The following is a 15,622-nucleotide window of genomic DNA, read 5'->3' as shown; positions in this document are numbered from 1 at the left end:
CCTTGCAAGATATATTTTCCAGACAGTGCTACCAATAGTACTTCTAGCCCTTCAGCATGTCTTGCTTTCATTCTTCACTGAGGGCTATTCCCAAACTCGCTGTCTCTTTGAGCCTCAGGACTAACCTGATCCCCATCGTCATCTCCAGGAACCTCATTTCACTTCTTAATTTACAGACAACAAAGAATCATCCCTCTACTTTTAGTTCTACCACATGTAGCCTTCTATAATCTCTAGGCTTGCTTCCTTCTTTGAATTTACCGTAGCATATTGTCCTTATAATAAAAAATAAAGTAAGAGAAAACTTATTAAGTAAGTATTGTATACCAACTACTTTTCTATGCAGCTTACCAATAGTAACTCATGGAATCCTAATATAGCCTCCGGCATAGGTCCTATCCTTACCCCTATTTTTTACAAAAGGAGACTGAGGCTTACAGACAGTAATCCAGCCAGAGCATAGCTCCAGAACCCTGGCTCTCACCTACCAGGGCTCCTTCCCTCTGTGTGTATGTGTCTCCCCACCTGACTGGGAGATCCTTTAAGTTCAGTGGCTGTTTATTAATAAGTCTTGCATCTCTAGTGCCAAGCATGATTCCTACATCATAGTAGGAATGACTTAGTTTCTTGCTAAATTAAATGAAGGAAGGAAAGAAGGAAGAGAAGGAGGGAGGGAGAACTAGAGGGGCACATTACCTTTTTTTTTTAACAACGCACTTGTTATGTTAAACTGTCAGCATCTTCTGAGCCCTCACCCATTTATTCTACCAAAGAAGCAAACAGACAACAAGACAAAACAAACCCTCACGCAACCAAAGCAAACAAACAGATGAACTAAGTCCTATTTATGCATAATTCATTTCTCGTAGGATATTGAACACAAGACATACTGAAGTTTAAAGTACTATTCATTCAGTCAACCACTAATGTAATAAATGTTTATTAAATACATATTTAGCTACCCAAATCCCAGGGTCGGCGGGGGAAGAGCTTGCCCTGTTCTCTTTCTTTCTTCCTTCCTTCCAGAAAAAGTCATCTTCTAACATATATGATTTACTTGTTTAATTATATTAATTGGTGTTTTTTAAAGTTTATTTACTTATTTATTTTTTCTTTGGAGAAAGAGAGAGAAAGCATGGGCCAGAGAGTGGCAGAGAGAGAGAGAGAGAGAGAGAGAGAAAGGGAGAGAAAGAGAGAGAAAGATTGAGAGAGAGAAAGAATACCAAGCCGGCTCCACACTGTCAGTATAGACCCCGAGACCCCGATGCAAAGCTCACACCTACAAACCATCAGATCATGATCTCAACCAAAACCAAGAGTCGGATGCTTAACTGACTAAGCCACTCAGGTGCCCCTAATCATACTAATTGTTAATTATTTGCCTCATCTTTCTGCAACGTAGTAAGGTCCACTACTTTGCTTTATTCCCTGGTATATCCTGGGCGCATACAACCATGATGACACAGATAACACATTCAACGGATATTTATTAAATGAATGAATTGGTGTTGAAAAAAAGCATAAAAGAGCATGAAAAGAGTATGGTGCATTTAGTAAGGAAAAGGAATTGGCAGGACTGGGGTCAAACTGGGCACATATAGGAAAATGTATATTCAAGAGTCATTGAGAAATATGAATGATATTGCCATTAACCAAATATATAAGAAAAGTAACCTAAAGTTTGGAAGGAAAAATTGAGAGTTAAATTTTGATAAGGTTTTAGTTGAGTTGCATGTAGAACATCCATATGAATTTGAGTAGGCAACCAAAAATTCCTAGCTACCTAGGACAATATGCTATGGTAAATTAAAAAAAAAATGATGCCTAGAGATTACAGAATTACTAGTATGCAAAGCCATAAGGATGAAAGTATTCAATACCTAATTATGAAAGCCAGTATTTGTGATTTATTTCATAGTTGATTTCTTGCTTTTTAGCCTTCTGTTGCAAAAATATAAATAGGTTGGAATACAGGATTGAAACTAAAAATGAAATAAAATATATTTGTTAGAACTTAGTATGTGTATATGTATACGTGTCCATCTGGCTAACAGTGAGATATTTGGAGTATGATTTGAATGGTCTCTCATTTTGCTGATAGGAAGATTGAAAGGAGCCAACTAATAACTATTCTGTCCTATACATTAGGATTATGTTTATTCATGGAGAAATGGAAAGACTAGTATTGCAAGAGACAATAGATAGGTAGAACAGGTCCTGTAATGAAGAAAATTATGGAATCCAGGAGCACGAATGGAAATTTAAATTTTGGCAAGGAGGAGGGAAAATAAAGAGCAAATATATAGAGATCCTTTAAGGAACAGTAAAATATTGATGGAGTATAATTTTATGATTTTGATATTCCAGGGCAAATATAAGGCCAGTGTTTCAGTCAGGGTTCTCCAGAAAAACATTTCTATATTTCCACCATTTGTGTGTGTATGTACACATACACACATAATTATATTTCAAATAGATGAGACCCATCTACATTATCAAGGATAATCTGCTTTGCTCAAAGTCAACTGATTATAGATATTAACCACAATCTAGCAATATCTATATTTGGTTCTGATTAAATAACTGGGCACCATAGTCTCACCAAGTAGGCACATAAAATTAACCATCACAGAAAGATCCTATGCAAAATTCAGGTTGAATAAGAAAGCAAAGAATACAGCTGGTCCCAAGCAGCTCCCAGTACATGTCTTACCATTTGTTGAGAAAGGTAGAGGAGGGAAGAATGGAAGAGTAGGAGACAGGACAAGACCCTAATTGAGAAGACAATGGCCTAGTTAGAGTATAAATCAGGACACAGGCATATACTGGGAGGCTCACTGGACCAGGAAACAGAACACCTGGTTCCCAACTTTACATTTAGTTGTGGTTTAATTTGGTCATACACAACACCATTTCTCTAAGCCTAAATGGAAATGATTACACCTCCTTCTCCTGCATTAAAAGATCATTTTTCAAGTGAAATAAGATAATGCACATGAAAGACTTTAAAATATAAACATCTTTATATATACACATCTATTATTTCTATGATTGCCAATATAAAACGTTATGAGCTGAAGTCTGTCACTCAAATAGAGGTGGAGCTGAGTGAACATATGAACTCAAGAGATATAGCAAATTTAACACTGAAAGGAGATTGTCACCAATGCCACTGTCCACCTTATTTGCCTATTTTGTTCCCTCAGTCTTATCTATTGGAGCTGCTCACTTAGAGACCACTGTTGGCTATAATAAAGCATCAATATCCAGTTTAAAGTCAAACTGTGATGTGAGTGAATATGTATTGCTTTTACTAGGTTATGGTGATCAATATGGAATTAAAATGTACAAGTTCAAAATGAGACTTAAGTCATTCTCTGAGTGAAGATTTAGCAACAAAGACTGCCGAGTATTTAATCAAAAGGTGATTCATAGTTTTAATCCTATGTTATTATTCCTTCTCCTAGCTTTAGGAATGTTTTAGTAATCAAAATGTCTACACAGAAGACAAATAATTTGAAAGTCTTGAGTTATTGGATGTTCACAAATTATATAAGCAAACTGCATTTAAGCATAATTAATAGCATATATTGTATTGTGATTAATGGGTGAGGGAACAGCAGAAGAAAAATACTTATTTTTTCCCAATAAAAAAGAAACTTCTATGTGTATATACTACTTACTTTAACAAATCTATGTATCAGGGAAAAGCATTATCATTACTATGAAAATGGGAACGCAATTTCTACGTTCAAGTGAAGGGCATTAGCAACAAGGATTAAAATCTATATAAACCTGACATAACAAAATGATAATCCAAGATAAAATTTATGAAAATACACATGCTAGCAAGTAACTGTGCTGTGACTAGCAAAGAAATTCTTTCTTTCTTTTAAATGTTTATTTATTTTGAGAGAGAGAGCACTAGAGCATGAGCATGAGTGGGGAAGGGGCAGAGAGAGAGAGATAGAGAGAATCTAAAGCAGGTTCCATGCTGTCAGAGCCCGATGCAGGGTTAGATATCACAAACCGTGGGATCATGAACTGTGCCGAAATCAAGAGTCAGATGCTCAAATGACTGAGCCAACCAGGTGCCCAGAAATTATTTCTTAAATAGTTCCTTTAAATAACTACATTGCTAATACATTTGAATACTTATTTACAGATGATTCTTTGGTACAAAAGCTGGAAGATATCCTAGGTAAAATGCTAAAAGAGTTAGAAGACTATGCGAATTAAAGTTTGACAACAAAATAATGAGAAAACATTTCTAAAACTGAAATGTCAATCAATGAGCAAAATACTGTTTAGAATGTTTTGAATTACCCATAAAATTTCAGAAATATCTTAATTGGGTAAAGTCAATTCTGTGAACCCATATCAACCCAAACAAAATTCTCCTTCACTTGGGTTCTTCCAAAAAGCAGCCTCCTGAAAAGGGTTTTAGGTCAGGTCCTTTATTTCGGGAAATTCCTCCCCAAGAACAATAGGGATGGGAAGTGGAGAAAGCAAAACAGATGAGGGGCAGGAAAAGTAACAGGGAACTGATTACCACTGTGGAGACCGGGGCTCAGTGTTGTGGGGGACGCTGAGGGAAATCATGTCGAAGTAGTTCACCATGGGATTGCTTACCGGAGGAGAGTATTCCTTTGTGGTTCCCACGCCCTAGTGGTCAAAGTACCCTTGAGGATGTGAATTGCCTACACTTCCAGATGTTCACAAGCTCAGCCTTTAACTCGAAGGCTGTAGAGAAACCCTAGGGTAGAAAACAAGAGAAACAGGATGCAGCTGAGGCCAGATATTACCAGGTGCACCTGAGCTAGCTGGCTACCACGGCAATGGCAGATAGGTATGCTGCTAGAGGATGTGAAATAGGGCACCGTGTCGTAAGATTCCCCTTCTTCAGATATTATTGACACAGTTTAAAATCAACGTCGATGGCAATAGGTTTTTCGAAAAGGTCATTTTTTTTTCAGAGAAAAAAATCTGCTCCACTGTTTTGAGCAGAGTTAGCTGAAAAGAGTCACAGGACTTTAGATGAAAAGTTATCTTGGAAGTCTTCCTGTCAAGGCATAAGCCCTTCTATATTATGGAAAAGGAAGCTCCTAGGGGTTTTAATACCACATGACCCCGAGCAGGACAAGACCTAAGTTGTTGTTTTTTTTTTTTTTCAAATTCAGAGCTTTCTGGTTTTTATTTCATACCTGAGATGCATCCATTTGTTCAGCAATAATATTGACTTCATTCCTCCACACACTACATACCTGATTCTGTTTATCTGTCTCAAGTTAAAATGGTATCATTAGACATTTTTTTAGCATCTACCACTACCACTAACGGAGCCAATAAAGAAATACGAATTCAGTTTTACCTCAGGATACATAGCAATTTATTATGTTGTATTTTCATTTTCCTCCATATTTTGAAATAAAGTATTTTATTTTATTATTATTATTTTTTTATTTTAGAGAGTGAGAAAGCGTGGGAGAGAGGGGCAGAGTGAAGGAGAGAGAATCTTCAACAGGCTTTGGGCTCAGCTCTGACCCATGACCCTGGGATCATGACCTGAGTGAAACCAAGAGTCAGATATTTATCCCACTGAGCTCCCAGGTGCCCCTTTTTCCCTCCATCTTGAAACATTCTCCTACCTCCGGATGACAATAACATTATACTTTTTTTCTTTTCCTCCCACGTTCCTGACCACTTGGTTTGACTTTTTGGCCTTTACCTCTTTCTTATAATTTCAATATGTGCAGTGTCCTGGGCAGACTGTGTCCCCCTCCTCTTTACCCTCTATCCTCTCCTTAGGCAACCTTATCCACACCACCTGCACACAAAAGCTGTGCACGCGCTTATCTGTGGTCTAGCTCCCTCCTCTGAGCTCCAGGCCTCATTTCCCACTGCTCTCTGGATATTTTCATTTGGATATTTCAAAGGCCATGGGCCTTACCACACATATGGTTTTACTCCAATCCTGGCCCTCTTCCTCGGCTCCTGTCTCTTTCCTCATTGAAGAGCATCACAGAGTACCAATTGTACAATCAATGAAATCAGTGGCCTCTTGTTTTTTAAGATTATGTCTTTATTTATTTATTTATTTATTTATTTATTTATTTGTTTGTTTGTTTATTTATTTATTTATTTTGGGGGGAAGGGCAGAGAGGGGCGGGGGAGAGAATCCAAAGCAGGCTCTGCACTGTCAGTGCAGTGCGGAGCCAAATGCAGAGCTCGAACCCGCGAACCGTGAGATCATGACCTAAGCCCAAATCAAGAGTCAGACACTTAACCGACTGAGCCACCCAGGTGCCCCTCAGTGGCATCTCATAACATGTCCTCTCCCAAACTCCTAATCCAAATCAAACTCCCTGAATAGTATATATGAATATTTATATTAATAATAGATATTGCTTCTATTTATAAATAATAAATCAACATTTGTTGTTTATAATACACTAATATTATTGGTTTATTATAATTTTATCATAAATAATTATGTATTGACTCCTTTCTTCTCTCTTTTTTTTTCCACATCATCATCCCAATACAAACTCTCATTCCCCTCCTTCTTGGAGTACTGGAGCAAACTCCTGTTAAAAGTATTCGTTTACAGTCAGTGTGGTTTCCCATGGCACAATCAGAATGTTCTCTCCGAAATGCAGCTGAAGAATGCCCTATTCTTTTCTTGTGTCCTTTCCCCTTTCTCCTGATTCAGATGTCAGTGGCTGCCCGTTGCATTCAGCATGAAGGCTAAAACCCATAGCCTGCCCTCTGCCTGCTTCTCACGCCTCACATTTCCCCATCCCAGAGCTGGGTCATTGCTCCTTCCTCCTGTCCCTCAATCTCCTTCATGCCAGAACTCCTACTGTTCATTTAGATGTCAGTTCAGTCCTGACTTCCTCTGAGGAGTAATTCCTGACCTCCCTAATTAGGCAATACTCTCCTAACATTTTCTTCTTCTCCTTTAAAGCTCTTATGACAACATGGATTGATACTTTCTTATAGATCTCTGTAATCCTTTGAAAAATGCTGTCTGCCTTCTAGAATGCAGGTTCTCACATCAGGGGCTCTTTTTCACTCACATTACACACATGCGTGTATGTGCCCATGCATGCACACAAGACACACACACACACACACACACACACACACACACACACACACAGGCTCTGTTCTGTCCTTCGGCCTTCTGATCCCACAGGAGTGTTAGGTACAGAATGGGCCATTAATACTTGGTTGAATTAACGAACAATATACAGACTGAATTCAAACATGAATTTGATATCAGCTTGTTCTCCTCAACATTAAATGAACCTAAGTGAATTAGATTTTGTTCACAGTATATGTAGATAGTGAGGATGAGTGGAAGGCGGTGGTATATGCATTCAATTCAGCCCAAAGTGTGACTGAATATTTCCTGACATAAATCAAACACAGATTTTTCTGATCCCAGTCCTAATCAAAATTTTTAAAGTTTAATTAAAATAATTCAATCATAAATGCTGGCATTTCTAACACCGTATATCAAGGCTAAGACTAGAGTCAACTTTGTTTAATGGGATTTGGTTATAATTCTAGCCAAAACAAATGTTCTTTACTTTCGCCACATAGAAGACATAACACATGGATCTTAGTGATCTTGTCATAATTATCAGTATGAATAACTGGATTTTATATCCTTGGGAAAAGGTCAAATGTATCTCGTAGCTTCTCGTTTCAATCTTTCCCCCATCTCTTAATAGCAAGAAAAGTAAGTGCCACATGTTCAGAAGGTTGAGTGACATTATTTAAATTCCATTTAGATGTGCACTACGACGATCACAGATTCCTGGAGCCGTGAATATTAAAACTAAAGTTCTGCTGGTTGCCACTACTTCGGCTCTATAAGTGTGAGGGGAGAGAGGGGAAGGGGACAGAAGAAGGGAAAATTTTGCAAAGAAAAAAAAAGGTAATGAACAAACGAGTAGAGATTTCAATACATTAGCAGCAAATGATTTCCCTGATCTTGAAGATAACATTTGACAAGGCTCCCCTCCAAAGATGAAGGCCTACGATCCTTGGAAAGAAAAGCATATGAGCACACCCAATTCACAGAGAATTTTTCATTATTTTTTTTTACGTGGTCAGCCCACAAGGTGATACTTACTTTCAGCTGATGATAAGGGTTGCAAGTGTGCTCTGGAAATCGTAGTATTCTTATAGGCATGAAAATAAAAGAAAGCAATGCAGGAAGGAAGGGAACATGCCTTATTAAAAACCATCCACATACCTAAAATAGATGCTTCAAAAACCATGGCTTTCTTCTTGGCTTTTCTCTTTCAAAATTGGAAAGGCAGGACGAATGCCCATAACAATAGGGAATGGTGAGGAAACTATAATATAAATATGTATTTTGTGGTCTTTCCTAAAACCTGCATTTTGAGTTGTACTTCATGGTGACTGCTTTAGAAATGTCAATGCCACAACAGTCTCAAACTTTTCAAATCTGATCTGTTGCTCAAGACTGACGTGGTGTTCATATAACTATTTTTATTTCTTTTGATAAACTATTACTGATTGCTTCTGCAATCAGTATTCCAAATATGAATGAATAATTAGTATACTTTTCCCTTTAGAGGAACTAATGTGGGAAAGATATGCAGGAATTTAAAACAAAATGGCCTTTTCCCAACACTGAGAAGAAGCCTCTGGAATTATCCTAACACATAAACATCAATAGAAACATCCAGGGAAGTTTCTCCTCTGCATCTACTTAAGCTGTAGTAAAGGTACTAGGCAATTATTTTAGGAATACCAAATCATGTTGACTGACTTTCTCTGTAAATAAAATTTATTTGCTGAGTCCTCAATATCCCACCTGATTTTTTCTAGACATGAGCTTTCAACTATATCAAAGAACTATCAAAAAGAAACTATCAAAAAGGAAAGTGGAACTATGACTTGGTATTTAATAAATGTTGACTAGCTACAGTTTTATCTAATGTGTGTTCAATAAGTGTTTAATGTTTTTTCAAAGTTGTATTTTATATTATTTGATCAAGTTATGCCTTGATGATGAAATTGACATTTACCTTGAGAGGAATACCCAAATTAGATCCACATTAAAGGAGCGTAAGCAGCCATCATTTATGCCAGGGGATCTATTAAAAATGCACCTATATTCTGTTGCTGCTAACTATATCACTTTGATGCTAGTTATATAGATTGCCCCCGTACACACACACACACACACACACACACACACACACACACACACATGCCTGCATACACACATGTACACACATACACAATCTGTATCAATCTACCAGTCTTATCTCTAGGGAATAACTGACTAGAATGGAAATATTTTTCTCTGTTAATCTATATGTTCTATACAGTTGGAAGAAGATATTAACTCTAGTTTTCAGTTTCCAGAACTGAATGGCTTTTCTTGCAGGGGTGATAATATGTGGTTTAATGACCTCTGTGTACACACACACACACACACACACACACACACACACTTGGGTGACACACGAGAGAGATCGCTACAGCCTGTATTTCTCCCTTCAGCAACACACCTTGAACCTCTGTTTAGGTCCGTGAGAACTCCAGACAGGAAGTAGGGCCTGAGGAGTAGGAATCTGTAGCAGGTAATTTTTATGGAAACAGACTTTAGAGAGCAACTCAGAAGAATCAAAGGTGAGTTCACCTTCAACCTCTGCTTTGATCAAAGAATAAAGTAAAAACCTTAAAACATTCTTTTTTTAAAAAAACCTTACTTTATAACTAAAACTCAATACTAAGAGCAAAATAAACTTCTGTGAGTCCTCATCTCTTATTTCAACCTTGTGTATCTGGTGCAGTCAGACTCAAAACATTCGCAGGACTCTAGACCAATTTGCCAGAAATTCTTCATTAATTGAAATGACTACTTTCTCTCAAGAGATATGTTCAAATCTCACTCAGATCAACAGTGGTTTAAAAAAAAGCCTAACGGTCTAATTTTGTATTTGTAAACTTCACCTCATTTTGTATTAAGAATGTATTAAGTTTGCAAAACCAGGGAAGAAAGAAAAGGCTCACCAAAAATTGATTGCAACCAGTAGTTTTCAGAATTAGTAATGGGTAAAATAAATCACCTAAGTTGCTTCTTGAGGAAATGGCAGGGCATGTCACAGAATAGTAACAGCATTTTAGGTGTTTTTTATTTGTCGTTTTATTTCTTCATTTATCCAACAGCATGTACTGAGTAGTTGGTATGTTTCAGGCAATGTACAAGGAGCTAGAGACAGAGCAATAAGCAAAAAGATATCTGTGCTTTTGTCCAGCTTATATTTTATCAGGAGGGACAGCATTAAATGAAATTGCACAAATAGTTGTGGTGGGATATTTTGAAATGCTAACTCATATTTTGTATATATTTTCCTGGGGCCCTAGGGTTTTTCTGACTTAATCCATTAAGGTCATCTATGGTTTTACTTCTGGGAAGGTATGCCACCACAACGTAAAGAAAAAAATAATGAAACTAAACAAGTCTATTCTTACATTTTCCTCAGGATGAAGCAGCTCAATAACCCCCAGATAACAGTGGCTCCTGGGTCGCTCAGTTGGGTAAGTGGCCGACTTTGGCTCAGGTCATGATTTCAGAGTTCATGGGTTCAAGCCCTGCATCGGGCTCTGTGCTGACAGCTCAGAGCCTGGAGCCTACTTCAGATTCTGTCTCCCTCTCTCTCTGTCACTCCCCCACTCATGCTCTGTCTCTCTGTCTCTCAAAAATAAATAAACATTAAAAATCAAAAAATAAACCCCAGATAATAGAAAATGTATTCACTCATGAGTTAGAACCAAGATATCATATTTGAAGTTGAAAGACAAAATTCCCTAGAGGATTACAGAGTATACTTTAAAAGCTAAGATATGAATGGGTGCCTAAGACAGATTTCCATTTCCCTTTCCTCCTCTACCCAGTCAGTTTCTAGTAAGAAAAGGACAGCCTACTCCTAGAGTAGGCTGGGAATTAAGTGTGGGGAGACCAGTGCCCTTTCCAGATGGAATCTGAGATGTCAGCAGACCACAGACTGAGAGGTGAGGCCAAGCAGGTGGACCCAGGTCAGCTCAGAAAGTTTTTTGCATCTGATGACAGTAGAATGATTCTCATGTGTGTGGCACCTGGGAGACTCAGTCATCTATAAGTGGTGGGATCGGAGCCCTGTGTTGGGCTCCACACTAAGCATGGAGCCTGCTTGGGATTTTCTTTCTCTCTTTACCTCTGCCCCTCCCTGACTCACACCTGCACTCTCTCTCTCTCTCTCTCTCTCTCTCTCTCTCTGTCTCTCTGTCTCTCTCTCTCTCTCTGTCTCTCTCTCTCTCTCTCTCTCTCACACACACACACACACACACACACACACACAAATAAACAACAACAACAAAATAATAATTCTCATGTGTTTAAGTATAACCAAAGCTATAGCAAAGGGCCTTTCAGAGATTCCCATGACCCCAGTGGACCATGGGACCAGCAGGATTGCGTTCAGTGATCTGAGAAAAGGCTAGAAAGAAGTTAGAGAAATTCGGAATTTTGGAATGGGCTTGGCAGGCAGGACTCAAGCAACTTGTGTGAACTTGGGGGACAAAGATGGAGACATGGGACATCTCAGAAGTTCTCTTCCTTGATGAGACCCTGGTCCTCGGGACCCTGGTATGAAGCCTTGGATCTGTGCAAGCTTCTTGATACTTAGACTCCATCCTGCTTTGGGTTGTCCTACATTCCCTTCCCCTCACACATGCTGCTTCCCACCTACCTACAGGCGGCCAAAGAGACTGGGACATGAGTCTTTTTCTTTCCTTGGGATCCTCCTATCCTAATCTCTTAATGTTTACTTTTCAACTTTCATTGTGCCCGAGCCTGAGACAGTTTTATCTAATGGCCAACAATGCAGCTTGGCTCTTTACTTATCAGGTAGTTTTTCAATTATTTTGCTCATGCCCTGAGTTCTCTCTGCCTCTCCCAAGGAGTAGGCTCTTGAAACTCAGAGGCTAACACCTTATTCATTTTTCCTTTGCATTTGATGTGTTATCTCTTCTCTGACTTTTCTGGAAAAGGCCAAGGTGTACAAGGAAAAGGGAAAGCATCAGTTAATATTTCAAAACTTCAACCAACCACATTATTCTTTGTACACAAAGTAATAAGCCATGAATATAATTATAGAATTTACACAGGGTATAAACTTGTGTGAAACAGATTCAGTATTATGAAAGAATTATAAGGAAAGAAAGAAGGAACAACAAAAAAAATCAAGTAGAAATTGTGTATATGTGTTCAAATATGTGCATGGAAGAGATCTGTATTCTTTGATGTGGCACTGAGCAAACACAATTGGTAGTATAGACCATAAAGTTATCTGAGATAGATCTCAGTGTTGGAAGAAATCATAGAGGTGCCCTATTGTGACCTCGGAATTATTTTGTTATGTTTAAGCACCAAAATTTATGATGCAGGACAGTTTTTCACATCACTATATAAATACAGCGTTTTAACTGCAGTTAGAAAAAACATTGCTGAATGCAATTCTAAAATCTTCAAAAAACTTCCACGAAGAATACCCTTCTGTCCCGGTTCTAATCTTCTTCAAGGGTTCTTTCTCCAAAGCTCACTTAGTGTGTTGGTCACATGGCATAGATGAAGAAGTAGTGTACCCAGAGTCACTAATGTTTCACGCATTTTCATTTTGCCAAGTTCACCAGTTGTTAAGGTAGCAAGAGAAACACGAATCCCAGTAAGAAAACACCAGAGTCCTGCTGTCTCTTGATAAACATAAGTCATTGAAAACTTGTGTGAATAGATGACATTTTAAAAGGCAAAATCTTAAGTATTCTTAGCTGACAAATTCTTTGGAAGCTTCTTAAAGGAATAAACTGGCAATGCTCTCACATTTCATCTTTACAATGAAAGGCATCCCTGAACTTTCCTTCTTTAGCAACAAACTCCCTTAACCCCTTCCCTCCCTTCCATAGACAAAACAAACAAACCAAAACAAACACAAACAGTACAAGTTAAGATCTTCGGGGCGCGTGCGCGTGTGTGTGCACACATACACGCGTACATATCCACCTCTTTGCCTAGAGCAAGGTATAACCTGGAATATGGATTTACCCTTCATATCTCATTAGTTAAATTATTAATACTTTTATTTTCCTCCTTGTTTAGATTGCATTTTTGCATGACAAAAATGGATGGTTGGAGCTTAGAAAATGAGAACCTGAATCAGCCATGAACTAGAGCAAAGTTGAAGACAACTAAATATCTCGGGAGTATTTTCGGTAACCCCATGAGCTTTCCTGACAGTTGGTCACTGTACCCTCACTACATCCTGTGGTGTTATGTTACACACCCAAAGTCCGTGATGCAACACAGCACACCTCCAAGAGTAGTGGTAGCTTTCCTTTTTCTTTTTTCTTTCTTTCTTTCTTTTTTTTCCCCCTAATTAAGTGGTTTCTCCAAGCAAGTCGAATGACTTAGTCGTGTGTTGTAGTTCTGGAGCTGTGAGTTCATTAAAGACATTTGGGAGTATTGTTTCTGTGAAGCTGAGCTGCATGTGGCCATTGGATCACATATCCACTTCCCTGCCATGTAAGAAGAAAACATCTTGGAATATAACTATTAGTTGGCTTTGTGGTGTTGGGTTAGTATGCCAGTCTGAGGTTAGAGCACAGATGAGATCCCAAGCCCTGGGCTTTGTATTATATAGTATTGTATTTTTGATGTTGTACTTAAGGGTCAATTACTGTTTCCATTATAAACCCTGTTTTTCAAAGGTTTATAACTCACCAATTTTCATTTTGGTATGCAAGCTGCATGAATATACAGGTTTTAAAAATAGTTTAAATTGAGCAGTGCCATTTTTAGATATAAAGAAGTAAAATGCACTTCTCATTGGTTTCAGTTTGTTTTGGAAGTTTCCAATCTAAAAGTTTATTCCATCTTAAAATGCAACAAGGCTTGTTTTTTTTTTCTGTGTGTGTGTGTGTGTGTGTGTGTGTGTGTGTGTTTTAATGTATTTTCGTAACAGCTATTCACAGGAAAGATGGTAAAAGGAGGTCAGGGGAGATATCAAATGAAACTTCAAGGAGGAAAACAAAATATATTGTGCACATTTGTGGACAGATGTCATTTTAGTCAAAGTTCTCTAAAACCGAGAAACTAATCAATCAATGTTCCCTCAGCATGGACACTATTTCATGCTACTATTCTGGCAGGTACCGTGAGGACTAAAAGAGCTCCCTGCCTCAATGTGCTCGAAATCCTAGTTAGAGAAAAATAGAAGGACAGCAATATTAAGGATAATATCAACCTACGTTGAAACATCGGAGTGATAATCATGTGGCTAAGATTTTCAGAGGCAAAGGCAAGGCCGCTTACAGAGTTGTGCAACCCACTGGCATCCTGCAAAAAGAACGAGAGATTCCAATGCATGGGCAATTGCCCAGATGTGGAAATTTACCCATCTCGGGTCATGCAAGATTTAGAACTCTTTCCCTGGTCATTGGATTTAGAAAATCTCTGCTTAAGGGCAAAATTGTTTTCTCTGTCATTCTCAATGTTTCCAGATGATGAAAGCAAATTTCCCCTTGTATTAATCTAAGCTAAACTTCTTAAAATGGTTGTCTACACTAGCTTTTTTCCTTCTGTCACCCAGCTGTCACCCCTCCGTCGATTCCAGTCTGGTTTCCAGCACCACCACACTGCTCATATTACTCTTGCCAAAGTCACGGTGACCTCCTTGCTGTTGCTGCCAATGAAGAAGTCTTTGGGTTTTTTTCTCTTTATCCAAATTTATCTCAATTTATAAGATTACCGTAGTTTTCTAGCTTTTGTCTCATGATGATATTTGCCATTTTTTGTTCTACCCAGTACCCACTCCCCTCTCCTTACCAATGTTTCTATTTCCCTTTTTGGGAATGCTCCATTGGAATGGAGTTTGGGTGGGAGTTAATTGTCACTTCCCATTATGAAAGTTGAAGGGGTATAATGTTTTCTTTTCCCCAGCACAGGGAGTAGAGCTGTAAGCAGGGCTCAGCCAATCAGATCATTTCTTCTGGGATTTCAAAGTTTGATCAAGTCAGGCTATAGGGATGATTAAAAGTCATATTCATGCACTGACAGTGACAGAAGACCCCCTCCAAACCACCACCAATTTATGCTTATTCTAGTTTATGCTATCCAGCTCTCCATAGCTTACCTTGTTAATGTCCATTTTCCAAACCTGGTTTTCCATGTTTTCTGCCTTTGTATTTTCTCCAGATACTTTTTGATATGTTTAAATTTTGCTTAGGATAGATAGTCAGTCTCTGTTGCTTATAAAAAGAATATAGATTGTTGTAATTTCCAATTCTCTGGGTCCTCTTTTTTATAGCTTTTGGAGATTCATTTTCCTCTGCCTATTCCTTACATATAGTTGCAATTCTTTCAGGTACTTGTTAATTTCCCTCCTCATTCTTCCCTACACTAACTATCCACCCAGGTTATTTCAATTAATTCCTTGACTTCAACTGTCACCCACATGCTACTGACTTCTAAATCTATCCGGCCATTCCAAATCGCTCCTCTGATACTCACAGTTCTTTATTCATGCCACTTGCACTT

General features: G+C 38.3%; 1 long non-coding RNA gene across 1 annotated transcript in view; it reads right to left on the bottom strand.

The window, feature by feature from the left end:
- Positions 1-4,076: 4,076 nt before the first annotated feature.
- LOC123379142 overlaps positions 4,077-15,622 on the bottom strand; it is a 34,796-nt gene continuing 23,250 nt past the window's right edge. The window contains exon 4 of the long non-coding RNA XR_006583183.1: positions 4,077-4,756. This is a non-coding gene — a long non-coding RNA (uncharacterized LOC123379142). The remainder of the gene's footprint in view (positions 4,757-15,622) is intronic.

Source organism: Felis catus, chromosome C1, assembly GCF_018350175.1.
Source record: "Felis catus isolate Fca126 chromosome C1, F.catus_Fca126_mat1.0, whole genome shotgun sequence".
In the NCBI taxonomy this organism is placed as follows: domain Eukaryota; kingdom Metazoa; phylum Chordata; class Mammalia; order Carnivora; family Felidae; genus Felis; species Felis catus.
The sequence above is the reverse complement of the archived record's forward strand: the minus strand, read 5'-3'. Positions and strand labels throughout refer to the sequence as shown.